The sequence below is a fragment of the Balaenoptera musculus genome, chromosome 14 (genome assembly GCF_009873245.2).
Source record: "Balaenoptera musculus isolate JJ_BM4_2016_0621 chromosome 14, mBalMus1.pri.v3, whole genome shotgun sequence".
NCBI lineage: Eukaryota > Metazoa > Chordata > Mammalia > Artiodactyla > Balaenopteridae > Balaenoptera > Balaenoptera musculus.
The window spans coordinates 4794643-4815223 of NC_045798.1; positions in this window are offsets into that span (position 1 = coordinate 4794643).

Consider the following 20581-nt stretch of genomic DNA (forward strand, 5'->3'; position numbering starts at 1 on the left):
CCATTTACACATTCCAATTTCCATTCCTTGTGACTGTCAAGAAACGTAATGTGTTACTTGAGCCAATTACCTATGTGCCTTTCGCTCTTCCTCTCCCTCTTGGGCAAAATTCTGATTTAATTTCAACCCACAGGCCAGTTGGGCCCATCACCTTTGAATGTGATTATACAGACGTGAGATGGCTCCATCCCAGATGCCCCCTGTATGTGCTATTGTGGATGTGGAGAGAAATGTTATGTGTTGTACTTTTAATGTTCCACACATGGTCTCAAAATGGTCCCCAGGCACCCAACTGGATTTGGTAGCTGGGGTTCCAACCTTAAAGCGCTTGAGAAATTCTAACTGGGGGACTTTGGGACTATCCTCCAGTATCTGTGGGATCTAGGTCAATCCATCAATATCCACACACAAATCAAGAACAGAAATCCAGGCATTCGGACATCTGGTTTACCCGCCACACTCCCTCTAGCTCAGAGGTTGCACCTGCCTCTGTTGGCTGTTTGCAGTCACGATAATTTCACATAGACGGGACGTCTTGCTGTCGGAGTTAAACACATTTGACCCCATCAATACAGTTATTGTTCTGAGGCCAAAATATCTCTGGCTCATAACCTGGCTGTTGTTTCCCATATTAAATGAGCGTGATATGCCTTTCTAGCCCTGCCTTGGTAGAATCCGCCCAGCCCTTTAAGAAGATGAAAGAAATAAGAACGACGCCCTCTGCGCACTCCCCTGACACACCTTTTCATTTCACCAGTTACTCCACAGCAGCAGAACAAATATTACAGCCGGCTGTAAAGTTCTATAATGAATCCAAGAAATGGCAGGAGCCTCCTATCCTCAACTGTTCTCATTTAGGATGTGTTTTTCCTCTAATATGTTTCTCCCCCAATTCTTTGTGCCATGGATCCACTAAAGTAAAACATTTTAAGAATCTGAAATTCACCAGGAGCCATCCTCCACTTACGGCACAGAAATTGCTACCTCGTGCCCTCCGCTCTGTCAGTGTGATCTGAACATAAATGCAGATATTTGCAGCAGCAGTAGCAGTCACTAACGTAAAACTGTCAAACTGTCAAAACAAACGTGTAAACCCTGCCTGAGAAATGTGTTCACTTTCCTCTCTTTTACTGTTCCTCCTCCCCTTCAGCTCAACCCAGAGGACTGCAGGAGTCCAGTTACTATCTTTCTTCTTGGAAAGAGTTGGGGCAACCACCTTCTACCACAACCTTTTCTAGAATCAAAACCCAGATGCATAGGGTATTTGCTTGTAGCAAAAAATGATCACATCACGGAACCTACACTGTCTTAACGTGGCTGCTGATTGGCAGTGAAAACTGACTTTGAAATAAAGACAAAAATTCAAACGTGATAACCAGTCTCCAAATTTCAGATTATTCTCCATTGCAGTTTATTACAGGATACTGAATCTAGGTCCCCGTGCTATGCAACAGGATCTTGTTGTTTATCTATTTCATATGTAGTAGTTTGTATCTGCTAATCCCAAACTCCTAATTTATCCCTTCCCCACCCCCTCTCCCCCTTGGGTAACCACAAGTCTGTTCTGTATGTCTGTGAGTCTGTTTCTGTTTTGTAAGTAAGTTCATTTGTATCACTTTTTGAGATTCCACATATAAGTGATCAAATATCATATGATATTTGTCTTTCTCTATCTGATTTACTTCACTTAGCATGATAATCTCTAGATCCATCCATGTTGCTGAAAGTGGCATTATTTCATTCTTTTTTATGGCTGAGTAATATTCCATTATATTTATATTCCATTATACACACACACACACACACACACACACACACACACACACATATATATATATATATATATATATATATCTCACATCTTCTTTATTCAACTGTTGATGGACATTTAGGCTGTTTCCATGTCTTGGCTATTGTAAATAGGGCTGCTATTAACATTGGGGTGCATGTATCTTTTCTAACTAGAGTTTTCTCCAGATATATGCCCAGGAGTGGGATTGCTCGATTATATGGTAGCTCTATTTTTAGTTGTTTTAGGAACCTCCATACTCTTTTCCATAGTGTCTGCACCAATTTACATTCCCATCAACAGTGCAAGAGGGTTCCCTTTTCTCCACACCCTCTCCAGCATTTATTATTTGTAGACTGCCCAAGTTGTATTTAATCTATAATTGTCTTCTTACAGTGAGTGACAATGGTTTTCCATCTGTAGGGTAGATGCCATTTCTTAATTATCTGTATTTAAGTTAAATAAGCGTGTTTCAAGATAATTTTTTTTTTAATGGTATTGTGGTATGTAGGAGAATGACTTCCTTCCTTCCTTCCTTCCTTCCTTCCTTTCTTTCTTTCTTTCTTTATGGCTGTGTTGGGTCTTCATTTCTGTGCGAGGGCTTTCTCCAGTTGTGGCGAGTGGGGGCCACTCTTCATCGTGGTGTGCGGGCCTCTCACTATCGCGGCCTCTCTTGTTGCAGAGCACAGGCTCCAGACGCGCAGGCTCAGTAGTTGTGGCTCATGGGCCTAGTTGCTCCGCGGCATGTGGGATCTTCCCAGACCAGGGCTCGAACCCGTGTCCCCTGCATTGGCAGGCAGATTCTCAACCACTGCGCCACCAGGGAAGCCCCACGATAATTTTAAGTAACATTAATACTATTATTTGTTGTATTGTGGTAAATAAGGCAAAAGTCAACAACGTGACCTAAAATGCTGAAAGTTAGGAAAAGCTGTAAGAAGAAGACAAAAAGATGTATATAACAAAAAAGAAACAAACTCACAGATACAGAGAAGAAACCAGTAGGGAGAGGGAAGCGGGGAGGGGCAAGATGGGGTATGGGATGAAGAGGTACAAACTATTATGTATAAAACAGATAAGCAACAAAGATATATTGTACAGCATAGGGAGATATAGCCAGTATTTTGTAATAACTTTAAATGGAGTATAATCTATACAACTATTGAATCAAAAAAATAAAAATAAATAAAATAAAAGAATCCACAGTCTCATGTGCCTGTGTGCATTCCCTAATTACTAAAACCACCATTTACAAAAGTCGTGATGAGTAATGCAAGAGTTCATACCCTCTGAAACCTTCTGTTTTGACCTAAATATTTCATTTTCCTCGGTATTGTAAAAAAAAAATGTTGATTCTACTCACTATATATTAAACAGCATTTCCTAAAGTGTTGGGACTCCCCTGGGTGGTGCCCAGTGTCATTTTAGGGGACCTCCCTCCCCCGCCCCAGACAGAACATTAGAACTGAGAATCACACAGTGAGAAATTGTATTCCCTCTTCAATTCTCTTTCCATTATAACAAGGGGGAAAAAATCATTCTGAAGGCAGAAATCTTGAACAGCTCTAACATTTGCTAATACCGTTTTTAACCTAGAGAGACCTGGCCTTAAGCCCAGAGCCTTTGCAAGAAGCAGAAGAATCTAACTAGAAAAGTCTGTTAGTAGCAATTACATTTTGTGGCACTGAGCTGATCCGAGTCCCAAGGGACAGTGCCATAATAACAGAGATTTTAAAAAATTCTTCCCATGAGCAGCAGCCTGTGGGGGGAGGTGGGGAGAGGGGGTCTCCAAGGTTTTTCAGCTCCTGGAAGGTATCAGAGATCTCGGGCCCTGTCTCTGCATTTCTGTTAGTCTTTCCAGAACGGCTGGAAATGGGTGACTTCAAACATCAAACCCGCAGGCATTAGCCTCCCAAACATGAAATGTGATGGGTAAGGTCACCCCTTCCCTCAGCCCCGGAAAGGCTTTCTCCTGAAAAGACTGGTTTATCTAGGAGCTTTCCTCCTACCTCTGAGCCCCTGTCTGTCTTGGGCTAGGACTGAATCACATACCCAACCGTGGTCCAGGCACGGAGCAAAGGGGGTGGGGTCACCACGGCTTAGGGATTATACTCCATTTAAAGTAATTACAAAATACTGGCTATATCTCCCTATGCTGTACAATATATCTTTGTTGCTTATCTGTTTTATACATAATAGTTTGTACCTCTAGGGATCAGGGGAGGGGGAAGACCCCGTTCCAGCAGGACCCAGGCCTGTATGAAGTTTGCTCGGTGGTTATCTCACTGCCCACCGTCCTGTCTCAGGCACGAATGCTCTGAATCCATCCCTCCGAGAGCAGAGAACCTCTTCTGTCCTCAGAGGTCTCCTGGGCACCACACTGGATCTGAGGCTGTGTCTTTACTATGAAACTCGCAGCCAAGGTTAAGCCCTTCCCCAAGACAAAATACGGGCTCACCCCTGTATCAAGACAGGCTGCAGCACAGGTTACGACTCTAGGATGGACAACTTCCTGTTACCCCTTCACTGATCTTGAGCCTAAGATTTCATGTGAAAGAGGAAAAGACATTTTTCTGGAAGAACTGATGGGGCCAGGCAGGTTTGAGTGTGACTGAATACAGGGTTCTCTCTTTCTGGAGTCTCGCGTCTCTTTTTCAAAGAAAACTCCATTATGGACTCGGAAGTTCAGCTAAACCTCTTCAGTGTTAATAGAGGGGAATTTAAGATTGTGTTAAAGTTTGAATTATGAAATTTTGAAAAGAGATGTGATTTTGCTGTCAAATACAGTAGCTAAGATAATTCAAATAAGGCTGTTCAACATTAGGAAACAATGAATAATGAATGATGATAATGAGTAATGACAATGAATTCTCATTATCCTTTTGGGTCAATAGCCCGTTTTCATCTTTCTTTCCATGATTATTTTCCCTTGGATGTTGTAATATTCCCACTCCTTACCCTTGTTTGTACAATTAATTTGGATTTGTTTACCAAATGTTTTGTTAATAAACTTATAACATGACCCTGTTCATTACCATGAGTTTTATATCAGAGATACTTTAATTGATAGGCTGATGGCATCCTGAGCAACAAATAGGTGACTGTATTTTAAGAAAAATGTAGCCAGCTTGCAGGCTGCCATTACTAAGCTCCAACAATGCCCCAAGCTTTATGCCAAGACCTTTGGTCATCACATCAATAATGTGGCCGGAAATACTAGAGGGCATCGATGGGGGCTGCAGTAAAGCTTTTCCTTACTTAAAGAAAAAAAAAAAAGGAAACAAAAGTTTGCCATCTTCCTGTCTTTGAATGTAAACAAGTGAGGATGTGATTGATGTGAGGATCTCTGGCAGCCATCTTGTGACCATAAGGAGACAAGACTAATGACCAACCAATATGCAGTGGGTTCAGTAGAAAGACAGAGGGAACCTGGGTTCTTGGAGACCTGGGAGAACTGTTGGACCTAATCTGAAACTGCCCAGCTTTAAGTTTTTTGGTGTGTTAATAATAACTTTTCGTTTGAAACATTCTGGTTGAATAGTTATTGTCACAAGCTAGCATCAGAGGATACACAAAGGAGCTGAGCTTCCAGTGTGAAATTCCAAAATCTTTGAGGTGAATGAAGAAGATAGTCAAGGGTTGGATGTGACCTTTCCTGAGACCCTAAAAATGCAAAAGGTAAAACACTGCCTATGCATGTTAAGCATGAAATTGACCCTGACACAAGAGTCCTGTCTTTCTCAGAGCAATTTCCAAATGCTATTCCCTGCCTGTGTGAGTGTGAAGGCTGCTGTGTGTCCTCATGAACACATGAATGTGGACAGATACCCCGGATGCTCTTATTCATATTTCAGAACTCTGACGTGGAGGCATGAAGTGGATAGTTTCAATGAAGACTGCCAGATGCAGACAAAACCATGGTTGTGTGGAGCTGAATGGGTAAAGGAATCTGCCTGACTTCTTTCGATCCCATGTGTTAGGTGTAATCATGCTATACCATCAATTGTCAGAAGTTCACATAGAAAATATACACATGAACACAAATAAATAGGAAGATATCCATGTTCAAGTTTTATGTGTTAACATTGTTAAAATGTCCATACTACCCAAAATCATTTATAGATTCAATGCAATCCCTACCCAAATTCCAATGATATTTTTCACAAAATTGTAAAAAACATTCCTACAATTTGTATGGAACCACAAAAGACCCCAAACAGCCAAGTCAATATTGAGAAAAAAATATAGCCAGAGGCACCGCACTTCCTTACTTCAAGCTCTATCACCAAGCTATAATACTCAAAACAATATGGTACTGGCATAAAAGCAGACATATAGATCAATGGAACAGAATTGAGAGCCCAGAAAGAAATCCATACATATAAGGTCAACTAATATTTGACAGGGGAGCCAAGAATACTCAATGGGGAAAGGACAGTCTCTTCGATAAATGGTATTGGGAAAACTAGATATTCACATGCAAAAGAATGAAATTGGACCCCTCTCTTACACCACTCACAAAAATTAACTCAAAATAGATTAAGGACTTAACTATAAGATCTGAAAGTGTAAAACTCCTAAAAGACAACATATGGAAAAACCTCCTTGACAATAGTCTTGGCAAGGATTGTTTTGAGTCTGACACTAAAAGAAACAAAGGCAAAAATAAATAGTGGGACTACATCAAACTAAAAAGATTCTGCATGGAAAAGAATCAACAAAATGACAACATAAGGAATGGGAGAAAATATTTGCAAATCATATATCTGATAAGAGGTTAATATCCAAAATATATAAGGAAATCTTAGAACTCAATATAGCCAAAAAATCTGATTGGAAAACAGGTAAGGACCTGAACAGACATTTTTCCGAAGATGACATGCAAATGGCCAAAAATTACATGAAAAGGAGCTCAAAATCACTAATCGTCAGGGAAATGCAAGTCAAAACCACAATGACATATCACCTCATAGCTGTTAAAATGGCCATCATCAAAAAGACAAGAGATAAATGCTGGCGAGGATGTGGAGAAACGGGAACCCGCGTGTGCTGTTGCTGGGAATGTAAACTGATGCAGCCGCCATGGAAAACAGTATGGAGTTTCCTCAGAAATTAAAAATAGAGCTACCAGAGGATCCAGTGATCCCACTTCTGGGTATTCACCCAGAGGAAATAAAATCACTATCTTGTAGAGATATTTACACCTCCATATTCATTACAGCATTAATCATAATAGCCAAGACATGGAAACAACCTGAGTGTCCATCAATAATAGCTGAACGGATGAAGAAAATGTGGTATGTGTATATACAATGGAACAACACAGATGGACCTAGAGGGTATTATGCTAAGTGAAATAAGAGAGATAGAGAAAACCAAATGCTGCGTGATCTGACTTATATGTGGAATCTAAAAAAGTTGAACTCATAGAAACAGAGTAGATTGGCTGTTGCCAGGAGCTGGGGCCGGGTGGGTGGGGAGGAATGAGGTGATGTTAGTCACAGAGTACAAACTTCTAGTTAAAGTGATGGGAATCGAATATATAGCAAGGTGATTATAATGAACAATACTGTATTGTATACTTGCAAGTTGCTGCAAGAGTAATTTTTAAATGTTATCACAGTAACGACAATAACAAAATGGTAATTATGTGACATAGAAGATGTGTTACCTTGATTGTGGTGATCATTTCACAATATACATGTGTATCAAATCATCACATTGTACACCTTAAACTTACACAATGTTATCTGAGAATTGTATCTCAATAAAGCTGGACGGGGCAGGGGGGTGGGTGGTGGGCAGGTGGAGGGGGAAGAAAATATACACATGAAGCTTCCTTTTGTCTGCCTGGTAAACAGACTTGTAAAAAATCCAATCCCCCTTAACTATAAATACAAAAATATTTTTTGTTTACAGTTCAGAAATATCCATCCTTTCTCAGATCCCAGGCTGACATCAGTCCTGTCTAGACATGTTGTGTGATTGGCTGCCCTCCCCTCCAGCTGAGTCTCCTACTGCATCCACCGTGGGCTTATACACCTGTCAGAATGTCGTCCGTCTTAGTTTCACTGCCTGATGAAAGTAGAGATTTCATTTAAAAATTGCTGCATGACAGATTGAGAGGATATAATTTAGGGAGATTCAACAGTCTGGGTTTTAGATGCCTATAAGTGTGTACATCAGTGAGCGGTATCAGAATAGCTGGGAAGTGAGGCATGGCCGACCCCAGGCCGTTTCTCAGCTGAACAGCTGATAGTCACCCACACGACGTTCCAAATGTGTGTTTCCGCCGATAATGAGGAATTAAAACTAACACTGTCACTTCTTCCTCTGGGTGACGATCAGCCGGCCAACTGTCACCAGGAGGAAACCTCGCTGGACATTCTAGAAAGGCTTGAGAGTAAAATATATAACCATGTGCACGTTATTCAAACAAAATTTTAGTCAATTCAGAACTAGTTCCCAAACTTTCTGAGACCGCTCAGGATCACGGATTCTCGGGGCTTTTCTTCCTCCAGCTTGTCATGTCATGCTAAATAGACTGCATCTGACAATACTGATGGGAGGAAAATGTCTTACTGCTGGACTGTGGTTTGGGGGATCTGTTGAAATATCTTAATTCCCCTCTTCCAACTTCAGTATCTCCCTGCCTCTTTGTCGGGGTGGGGGGGGGGGTGAAACTGATGGGTTTTGCATACACTTTCTGAGCTGCACGGGAAGTGTCTCAACTCAAGGGAGTTTGAGGTTTTCTTTGATTTGCATCCTTGAAGACAACCCCAGTCCTTCCCCCAACCAAAGCATTTCACGCACGGCACAAGAGTGGTGCTGAACCATCATTGTCCTCATCTCCACAGCTTGATAGCCTCATTCCCTATTTAGTACCACTCGGGGATTAGCGGAACGATCAATGACCCGAGAGCCTGAGGACTTGAGTTCTGACCAGGGATCTTCCATCAACTCATGGGAAATTTAGGCAAGCGACACCTGCTTGGTCTCCCCACTCATAAAGTAAATGTTAACTCCAGTCTGACCTTCCCAAGGGCCTTGAGGAAGTCGCATGAGATGAGTGCGCGAAGCGCTTCTCAAAGTGCTAAGTGGCTCTAAGGTTTGACCTCCATCAGGTCCTACTCTTCTGGCCCCAAAGCCGCAGCCAATCTCAGCCATGCTGTACCCTCGTCGGGATGGGGACTCCCAAGGACAGGCTGGACCAGAGAAGGGGATGCTGATGATGCTTTTGACATCACGACGCTGCTTGTAACACAATGTCTCTTCATATTTCCTCCCAATTCCACGAGTATATGACACACTGAACATAAATAGACATCATGTGTCAAAACACAACTTTTTCTCCCCTGGACCTTTCACATGTATTAATAAGGGATAATTTTCCCCTGTCCCTGCATGAAAAGTCCAGCAGACCTCATGACTTCTATGCTTACTGTTAGGTAATAGACCAAACTTTGGTTAATTTGGGTCCTGACCATTGTTTCCATTCGTAATTAACACTTCAGGGGAAGATGGAGTAAGTCCATCACAGCTTATTTTTCCCATAGATTACAAGTAAAACCTGGAAAAAATACACACACAAAACGAAAACAAAAGCAAAACAACCTCGAAAAAAATAACCAGAGAACTCTGGAGGGTGACTAATATCCTCCCAGTTTATTCCGTCACTGCCAGAGCCCCACCAGCCACGTGTCCTGGGAGTCCTGAGCCTTCTCCTGGACAGCTGAGAAACCCCTGTAGTTCCTGGGCTCTCCTGTCTCCTCCCTGGAGCACCTCCCTGCAGTGAGATGGGGCTGCTAGGGGTAGATGGTGAAACCAGAAGTACAAGGCAGTTCAGTCCTGATGGAGCAGAACTTGTCCGGAGGAAAACACTCGTGGCTTGTTTTCTCCTGGCAGCCCCTCCAGGGAGTCCTGCGTATTGAATGGAGCACAGCCAAGCGGCCCGTGTGCCTCTCACTGCTGTTGTGGTTATTATGATGTAGGATCAGGGACGTCCCTGGCAGTCCAGTGGTTGGGACACTGCGCTTCCACTGCAGGGGGCGTGGGTTCCATCCCTGGTCGGGGAACTAAGATCCCACATGCTGTGAGGCACGGCCAAAAAAAAAAAGGAAATCGGATTGGGCATGTAGCTCACACACACAGCCCTTGGTGCTCAGGCCAGGACCAGGGTGACGAGAGTGAGGCTAGTCTCAGGTGCAAATTTTAAGGGGGCACCAAAGAACTCAGTCATCTAGATAAAGAACATTTTAATGAAATGTTTTTTAAATCAAAATTCAGATAAAATATCTATGATGGGCAAAGTGTCCACATGTTAAATAAGAGCAGACTCTGAACCCGCACTTGCACCATTCTATCCCCACTCATCTCACCCTGATTCAGGCTGTGTTTGTCCCACACACACCCCCAAACACCCAGTGCTCTGGCTGAGCTGAAGTCTGTAGGACAAACATACACACACGCACACACACACACACACACACACACACACACACCCACAGACCTCTCCATGACTCAAATTGTGCTCAAGAAGAGAAATGTAAACTTTCCATTAGAGCAAATAACGATTTTCATAGCTAATCAACCTGAATATTATCCTATTATCAGTTCATAATTATACCTGGCTGTTGATCCCATGACCCAGGTCTAGAATGTCACAGGGAGCTTTGGAAAGCCATTCTCAACGTGCTTTTGAGACGGGCTGGGACCTGGGACCCTCTGCTGCAGGGCTTGCACTCGGACAAATGTCTCCTCCAGCAACAAAATACAAAGAAATTATAAGGGACTAAAAATATCTGCATGCATGCGCAGTTGGGGCAAATTATGGACAAGATACAAAAAGACCAAACCAAACCAAACAAACAAACAAAAAAACCCAGCTGCCACTTCTGAAGAGCCACGAGCAAAAACAGGGTGTCAGGAGAAAAGCAGGGTAGTGTGCATGCCCCCTGCACTCAACACCACCAAAGGGGCGGGCAGACCACCTAAGCCATCCCTCTGGTCTGACCCCTGAACCCACCTCTACCCTCATCTGATTTAAGGAAACATCTTGCCACCCCCCTGCCCCACCCCGAGCCAGTGAGCAAGGGAAACTGTCACCTGTTTTCACTACCCCCCTGCTGCAGCAGGGGTCCCAGTAAAGCCTTGCCTGAGTTTCTTGTCTGGCCTCTAATCAACTTCCATTGATTGGGGAAGGCCAAGAGCCGTGGTCGGTATCACTTTGACATTCTACCTGGCAGTATCAAGAAAGCTGATAGAGCTGGAAGACTTCTGAGCTGGCCTAAGACATTCTATGTGCTAGAGCTACAGGTAACAAAGGAAATGTTACTTTCTATCAAATCCTCAGTAATTACAGTGTGTCATCACATGATGAGTATTAGCCCAACAAAATGAAAGCGTGTATTGATTTCCTGAACAAAGGAAAAGTTTGTCATTTAAATATAGTTATTTACAATATTAAATACATCGTCTTTTGGTATAGTTGTAAATCTGATGTATCATTCAAAATATATTTGCATGTAAGATGAATGCATCAGCAGTGGTTTTGTGTGATGATATATGTTTGCTATATTTGCTTTAAACAATCGATCATATTTTGAAGTTATTTAAGTCATAAGACAAAATGTCTTTATATTTACTTGTAAAGTATTATTTCCAGTGCTCTTAATTTCTTTTTGGTAACTCCAGGTTTCATCTACTTGAAGAAATTTAATTTTTTTTTTTTTTTGTAGTGTAATTCTGGTGAAGAAAATGTTCACCTTTGTTCTGAAAGACATTTTCATTGGGCAAAATTTCTAGGTTGACAATTGCTTTCTGTTTTTGTTTTATTCGGTGCTGTGAAGATGTTGTTCTCATTTCCAGTTTGCATTGTTTCCAATAAAAAAAATCTCCCGTCATCCCTCTCTGTTCCTGTATAGGAACTGTAACTTTTTATTCTGTCTGTTTTTAGGATTTCTGTTTATCAGAGAGCTCATTGCTTTCAAGCAATTTGATTATGATGTGTCTTGGCTGGTGTCCATTGACCTTTTTGATTCTCTAGGTTTATAGGTGGTTTTGTTCTTGGGTTTTTTGCTTTTATAAAATCAGATTTGGAAAATGACCTGCTATAAGTTCTTCAAACTTTTATTTATTTTTCTCTCTCCTTTGTTTCAGGAAATCCAAATACATGTATATTTGGCCACTTGAAAATTTTGGACTGTTTACTAATGCTCTGTTTATATTTTTCCAAGTTTTTTATTCTTCGTGTTCCACTTTTGAATAGTTTCTACTGATATATCTTCAATTTCATTAATCTTTTATTCTCCCTCAATATCTACCACTCATCCTGCCTGATGTATTTTTCATCTCAGATATTGTTGTTTTCGTCCCTAGAATGTGATTTTTTAACAGATACATGAAAGGGTAAGCTGGGACGAGGTGAGAGAGTAGCATTGACATATATACTCTACCAAATGTAAAATAGACAGCTGGTGGGAAGCAGCCGCATAGCACAGGGAGATCAGCTCGGTGCTTTGTGACCACCTAGAGGGGTGGAATAGGGAGGGTGGGAGGGAGACGCAAGAGGGAGGGGATATGGGGGTATATGTATACATATAGCTGACTCACTTTGTTATACAGCAGCAACTAACACACTATTGTAAAGCAATTATACTCCAATAAAGATTAAAAAAATAATAAAAATTAAAATATTAAAAGGTACGTGATTTTATTTAATATGTTCAGTTTTTCCTATAGCTTCTTAATTGTGTATAATCAAGTCATAATATTTGTTTTAATATCCTTCTCTACTAATTCAGTTATTTGAGTCTGTTTTAAATTATTGATTTTTCTCTCTTCAAATTTAGGTTACATTATCCTGTTTTTGGACTAGACAGGAAATTCTTATGATGCATTTTTAATCATGGTGTTACTTGACATCAGTTTATCCAAAATCACTTCAGAAGGCCCCAAGTCTGCTCCAGTCACATCAAAAGGCCAGGTATTACTTGGCTGGTAATAATAATTATGTTTTGCTCAAATGCTATATTATTTCTCTTGGTAGTAGTCTCCAAAGATTTTTGCTTGCCCATTATCTAAGTGAAAAACAAAGTCTATGTAGAATTCCTAATATCATTGTTATGATGACTATTAGTCGAGCCCACCCTTTCCTGAAAGAATCATGACGATAAGATTATAATTGCTGGCACCCTGTGTTTATTTGTCAGCATGGGGTTACTCCTGCCCTATTCATGCGAGCAGGTGTTATGTATGCTGTAAGGTAGGGGTGGAGTATGTGGTGGGGAGATGTAATTTACATGTAATTTACAATTGTTTATATCACGGACATCACTACCATCATTATCGCCTCTATGGTGGGTTGGAAAACCCTACCCGCTCCGAACCATTTCCTCAGTTCATCTAACTTCCTCTCATACCCTTTCCCCTTGGGTATAGCACTGGATCTTTTATTGTTCCGTGAACAGAGCTGCCATGCTCCCCACGTAAGACCTTTGAAATTTTTCTTCCCTCTTTCCGGAGCAAGCCTTTCCTCCAGCTATCACTTGGCTTATCAACTCATTTGCTGGAGGTCCGTGCCCAATTGTCAGCTTATCAGAGAACTTTTTTTTTTTTTCTATTTTTTGGCCGCCCCACGCAGCATGCGAGATCTTGGTTCGCAGACCAGGGATTGAACCCATGCCCCCTGCAGTGGAAGCTCGGCGTCTTAACCACTGGACCGCCAGGGAAGTCCCTCAGTGAGGCTTTTCTAATCATTCCCTTTTCAATTATTGTCTCCACCACTGGGTGCTTTCAATGCACCTTTCCTTCCTTTATATTTCTTCATAGACCTTTACCCCACCTGACCTAATGCATTCACTTGTTACGTTTTTATTGTTTTCCTGCCCCTGACACATATGCACACCCATAGCTATACAAACGCCATGAGAGAAGTATCTTTAATTGTTTAACATCATGCCCTAATTCCTGGAAAAATGACTGACACGTGGTAGGTACTCAGTGTATATTTGTTGTAAGAAAGAAGAAAAAATGAATGAACAACTAATATACAAACTCAACTCACATTCCAATGAATGCCCTGCCCTCTCTTTTTCTCCCTATGCTGCTTCCAGAGAAGACATGAACACAGCATTTTCTACTTTCCTTTGAATATCTGTAACCTTTCTTAAGAGCACTTTTCCCCTAAAAGCGGGATGAAACTGAAGCGATTGCAGCCTCCATAGGAAGCTAGAAGTGTGGGATTGCCATAGTAATTGAGTCCCTAAAAGCAATTTCCAAAGATAAGTTTCTAGTCTGCCTTCCATCTTCTATCAGCGTGTAGCGCCTTGACCCACTTTATACATATAAATACTGTCCTTGTGGATGTCAGTTCAGGGGCTCTTGCTCTGATGCTCAGACAAAGCAAGTTGTCTGTGAGATGTGCCCATGGCTGCCTTTTGGGCAGACACAGTGACATACTGTGGTAGTGATCTCACCCAATTGTGAATAGATTGGAGTTACGAACAAAACCACCTTAAATACATTTTGCTATTTTACTTTATTTTATTTCTTCTGTTTTTTTGATAGAAATCAGTATTTTAGAAGAGGAACAAATGTGTGTGTGTGTGTGTGTGTGTGTGTGTATATATATAGTCTCTACCCATCAGCAAATAGATCTATAGATACAGATATACAGATACTGATATAGATACAGATGATATAGAGAGAGAGATATAGATGATACAGATATAGATGATATACACATGTAGATGTAGATGTAGCTATCATTGGGTTATGATTAGGTCATTCTTTCAACAGCATTTGATTTGGTTAGATTATTCCATAAAGAAGAACAACTTATTAATAAAGAATATTTGTTTCTTCACCAAAGCTTGCCATAAGTACCATACCCACATGAGCAGAAGCCCCCAAGTCTGACTCTGTGTGCCCTCCCAAGTTCTGCACCTCATGAAACATTCTGGGCTCGGGTTGGCTCGAACGCATCCGCGTCCATCAGGACACATGGAGAAGCTCCTGACGGAAAAGAACCAGAAGGGCAGTGACCGTGATCTACTTGCTACAGTAACAGAAAAGGCTCAGAACTCTTGTCACTGTTTATTTCTTCAGATTCCTGGGCCCCTCAGAAGGGCGAGTATGAGACGGAAGGACCCTTGAAGACCTGGCACTGACTCGGTTTCTTGCCAAGAGGCGGATGTGTAATCGAGTCCCCACCTACAGCCTTAAGGAGCAGCCCCTTTTCTTTTTACAGTTTATCACTCACTTTGCATCCCTATTCCAAGCAGTTGAGTCTTGCCTACTTTTTCAAAAATTGGATATCCTTTAAATCTCTTTTAACATAAGACTTCTCCTCCATCCCTTCCCTTTAATTCCTTTAAATTTATCTAATGGGGCTTCCCTGGTGGCGCAGTGGTTGAGAATCTGCCTGCCAATGCAGGGGACACGGGTTCGAGCCCTGGTCTGGGAAGATCCCACATGCCACGGAGCAACTAAGCCCGTGAGCCACAACTACTGAGCCTGCGCGTCTGGAGCCCGTGCTCCGCAACAAGAGAGACCGTGACAGTGAGAGGAGGCCCGTGCACCACGATGAAGAGTGGCCCCCACTTGCCACAACTAGAGAAAGCCCTCGCACAGAAACGAAGACCCAACACAGCCATAAATAAATAAATAAATAAATAAATAAATTTATTTATTTATTTATCTAATGAAGACTCTGAACCCCTTGGCCTGTAAGATTTCCCAGATCCCAGGTTTCTCTTTCTTTGATGTTCCCTGAATATGGGCAGCTGAATCCAGAGACTGGGTAAGACTCAGGTTCAAGGTATTTGGAAAAATTACAGTGTTTTTCAAAGTGCAGCTTTAATCTGTTATTTAATCTTAGCAACCAATGATGCTTACTATCCAAACGTATTCACTCCTTGGGAGTTATGAGATGTAAATGCAATATGTATGTATTAATATATAATAATAAATATAGTATAAGAACATATTTATATGTTTGTAAGTATACTATAGGTTTTATAAATGGCATATGCTGTTGAATATGTTGATATATGATCTACATTATATAACTATACTAACTGTTATATTTTATTTTAAAATTAAATGTAACAAGTTTATGTCAGCAAGTGTCACATGATGTGAAGAAAATAAAGCCAGGACCTAGAATAATGTGACCAGTGGTGGTGGATGGTGGTACCTGGGAAGCCCTTATGATGAAACTTACAAAACTCATGGCATTTGAGTTGAGAAATAAATACAATGTAGGCTCAACTAGGCAAAGATCAGGAAGTTTGCACTAGGCAAACAAAACAGCAAATAAAAAGATTCTTAGCTGGGAGTGATTTGGGTATGTTTTAAAGCACAAAGACAGAAACTGGAAAAAGGTCAATGTAGCTAAAACATAGTAAGACGGCAACAATATTAGGTGAGATTTTTGTCTTGCTGCAGGGTGATTGCCTTGCAGGTCACAGTTACTATATTTCAGGCACTATAAATGCCTTAAGTTACAGAGTCAGCCTGAAGGCTGTCCTTCCAATGCAGGTTTTTATTTAGAGACACTCCTATTCCAATGCCCCTTTTAGTGTTTCAGTATATTCCCTACAACGCATACACGAAGCTCTATCATTTATATTTGTGAGTAACTTTCCGCCATCCATTTAAATAACACTCGTTTGTGGAAAAGATGATATGCATTACATTATACAGGGCTGATTTTATAGAAGAAGGTCTGCTTGGTTTAAGAGATATTTGTGCTGTATCCACAGAAAGAATGAAAAGTAGATTTATTATCTGAGTGGAGAAAAAAACTGTCTCAATTACATGTAAATTCCAGGTGGGATGATCCACGTGTATTTGCTGCTCTTGGAACAAGCCGTTCTTCTCCCAAAGATACAGTCACCACTGTGACCCTCACATTCTTCACATAAAACGTAAAGACATCTTTCACAGTTCTGTGGCTTGCTAAAGAAGCTGTTCATTCCTAGAAAAGACAAATGTCAAAATTTGCCTTTTCTCCAATTTCACGCAGCTCTGAGTTTAAACTCTGGTACTTTCCTGGGGCCACCGCTTCTCCATCCGTATATGTTTGGATAGATTTCTAAAGCAGCATCTCTGGGGCAGGGAATCTGGCCTCACCTATTCCCACGTTTTGGGTGTGGTCTTCTTCTAGAATCTGTACCGCCCATCTTGTGACCTCAGGAAGTAAGCGGTTTGTCCTCTCAAGAGGAATATTAGTACCTGCCTCAGCGTTAGTCTAAGCCATTCCAACCGGTAGAAAAGACAGGATACGTTCTGGGGAGAATCAAATCGATTTTTCCAAAAATAATTTGACATCTCAGACACTAAAAACCCAGATAAATTCAGGGAAAATGAGCTACGACTCCCCCAGAATCGCATTAAAGAACCATCTTAGATTCTTTTCCTCCCCTCCAGTTTAGATATCTCAGGATACGGTGCCTGTTTGTCTTAGATGGACTTGTTGGGGGAAAAAAAAGGAAGGACAGCTACAACTCGGACGCCTAATTAAATTAGCCGGAAACAATTAGAGCCGATAAACATGTAACGACTTTCTGTCGGACTGATTATTATCCGTGCTGATACGGAGACGAGTTAAAAGTGACCCTTATCTCCCACTGATTTTTCGTTTCATCCTCAGACCTGCTGTCTGTTTCTTCACTTTGAACAGATCAAGTTTTAAGAGTAAAAATGGTGACTGCGCTGATACCCGCGTTGCTCCTGGTAACCCTCTCTTATCCATCTCCACACAGCGGTCTTCCCAGGCGATGCATCCCCAGCCCTGTTGAGAATCGTTGCCACCTTTCAGTGCCCTGAGTTGGCTTCCTACAATACGTCATCCATGGGAACTGCTGTATTTTGCACGTGGTTTTAATCACAGCCCCCATAGCTACCTAATTCCCATTGGTCCTCCATCTACGATGTGCCCCGCCCCCCAACAAAGTCCACTTTCCAAGCAGAGGTGGCCGGCTGTGCCACTCAGCCCCTATTTTGCTTAGGCGATTTGATTACAGAAATGGCGTCCTATAATGGCTTTTCCATTCTTGAGGATCTGAATAGAGAAAAATTGAAAACATCTTTTGAAAAGAGCAAGTGGAGGGACTTCCTTGGCAGTCCAGTGGTTAAGACTTCTCTTTCCAATGCAGGGGGTGCGGGTTCCATCCTTGGTGAGGGAGTTAAGATCCCACATGCCTCGCGGCCAAAGCACCAAAACATAAAACAGAAGCAATATTGTAACAAATTCAATAGAGACTTTAAAAAAATACTTCTTTAAAAAAAAAGAGCAAGTAGAATGACATCTGTGTGGTCGATCCCAGTGGACTGAGGGCTTCCTCTCCGTTTTGGAAAAGTATATAGATCTCCTGGATTCATTCTCTAGACCAGGGTTTTTCAGCCTCACACGATTAGCATATGGGGCCAGCAAATTATTTTTTTATGTTTTTAGTTTTTAAGAGGTGGCAAGCGGCGCCGTATGCTGTAGGATGGTTAGCAGTATTCCTGGTCTTTGCTGACTAGATGCCGGTGGCATCCATTCCAGCTCCCCTCCACCCCAATCCTGGCCGTCAAAGATGTTTCTAGATATTACCAACTGTCCCCTGGGAAACAAAATCACCCTGAGGTTAAGAAATGTTCTAATCAATTTGAAAGTACTTTGGCTTTATCTGTCTCAGTTTCCAACCGCAGTTACAATATTTTGGAAACAACTCATCCGGGGCTCAGGAAGAAGAGGTATTCTTATTTCAAAACAAAACAAGCAAACAAAGAAAATTGGATCTATATCTCACACCATACATAAAAATTAATTTCAAATGGAATAAGAACTTACATGTGAAAAAAAGAAAGCTTTAAGAGCTAATCAATGAATTTGGTAAAGTAGCAGGATACAAAATTAATGCACAGAAATCTCTTGCATTCCTATACACTAATGATGAAAAATATGAAAGAGAAATTAAGGAAACACTGCCATTTACCATTGCAATAAAAAGAATAAAATACCTAAGAATAAACCTACTTAAGGAGACAAAAGACCTGTATGTAGAAAACTATAAGACACTGATGAAAGAAATTAAAGATGATAAAACAGATGGAGAGATATATCATGTTCTTGGATTGAAAGAATCAACATTATGAAAATGACTATACTACCCAAAGCAATCTACAGATTCAATGAAATCCCTATCAAACTACCAATGGCATTTTTCACAGAACTAGAACAAAAAATTTCACAATTTGTATGGAAACACAAAAGACCCCGAATAGCCAAAGCAATCTTGAGAAAGAAAAACAGAGCTGGAGGAAACCGGCTCCCGGACTTCAGACTATACTACAAAGCTACAGTAATCAAGATAGTGTGATACTGGCACAAAAACAGAAATATAGATCAATGGAACAGCATAGAAAGCCCAGAGATAAACCCACGCACATATGGTCACCTTATTTTTGATAAAGGAGGCAAGAATATACAATGGAGAAAAGACAGCCTCTTCAATAAGTGGTGCTGGGAAAACTGGACAGCTACATGTAAAAGAATGAAATTAGAACACTCCCTAACACCATACACAAAAATAAACTCAAAATGGATTAAAGACCTAAATGTAAGGCCAGACACTATAAAACTCTTAGAGGAAAACATAGGCAGAACACTCTATGACATAAATCACAGCAAGATCCTTTTTGACCCACCTCCTAGAGAAATAAAAATAAACAAATGGGACCTAATGAAACTTAACAGCTTTTGCACAGCAAAGGAAAACATAAACAAGACGAAAAGGCAACCCTCAGAATGGGAGAAAATATTTGCAAATGAAGCAACTGACAAAGGATTAATCTCCAAAATTTACAAGCAGCTCATGCAGCTCAATATCAAGAAAACAAACAACCCAATCCAAAAATGGGCAGAAGACCTAAATAGACATTTATCCAAAGAAGATATACAGATTGCCAACAAACACATGAAAGGATGCTCAACATCACTATCATTAGAGAAATGCAAATCAAAACTACAATGAGGTATCAGCTCACACTGGTCAGAATGGCCATCAGCAAAAAATCTACAAACAATAAATGCTGGAGAGGGTGTGGAGAAAAGGGAACCCTCTTACACTGTTGGTGGGAATGTAAATTGATACAGCCACTACAGAGAACAGTATGGAGGTCCCTTAAAAAACTAAAAAGAGAACTACCATATGACCCAGCAATCCCACTACTGGGCATATGCCCTGTGAAAACCATAATTCAAAAAGAGTCATGTACCACAATGTTCACTGCAGCTCTATTTACCATAGCCAGGACATGGAAGCAACCTAAGTGTCCATCAACAGATGAATGGATAAAGAAGACGTGGCACATATATACAATGTGTTACTCAGCCATAAAAAGAAATGAAATTGAGTTATTTGTAGTGAGGTGGATGGACCTAGAGACTGTCATACAGAGTGAAGTAAGTTATAAAGAGAAAAACAAATACCATATGCTAACACATATATGTGGAATCTGAAAAAAAAAATTGGTTCTGAAGAACCTAGGGGCAGGACAGGAATAAAGACGCAGACATAGAGAATGGACTTGAGGACATGGGGAGGGGGAAGGGTAAGCTGGGACAAAGTGAGAGAGTGGCATGGACATATATACACTACCAAATGTAAAATAGATAGCTAGTGAGAAGCAACTGCATAGCACAGGGAGATCAGCTCGGTGCTTTGTGACCACCTAGAGGGGTGGGATAGGGAGTATGGGAGGGAGATGCAAGAAGGAAGAGATATTGGGATATATGTATAT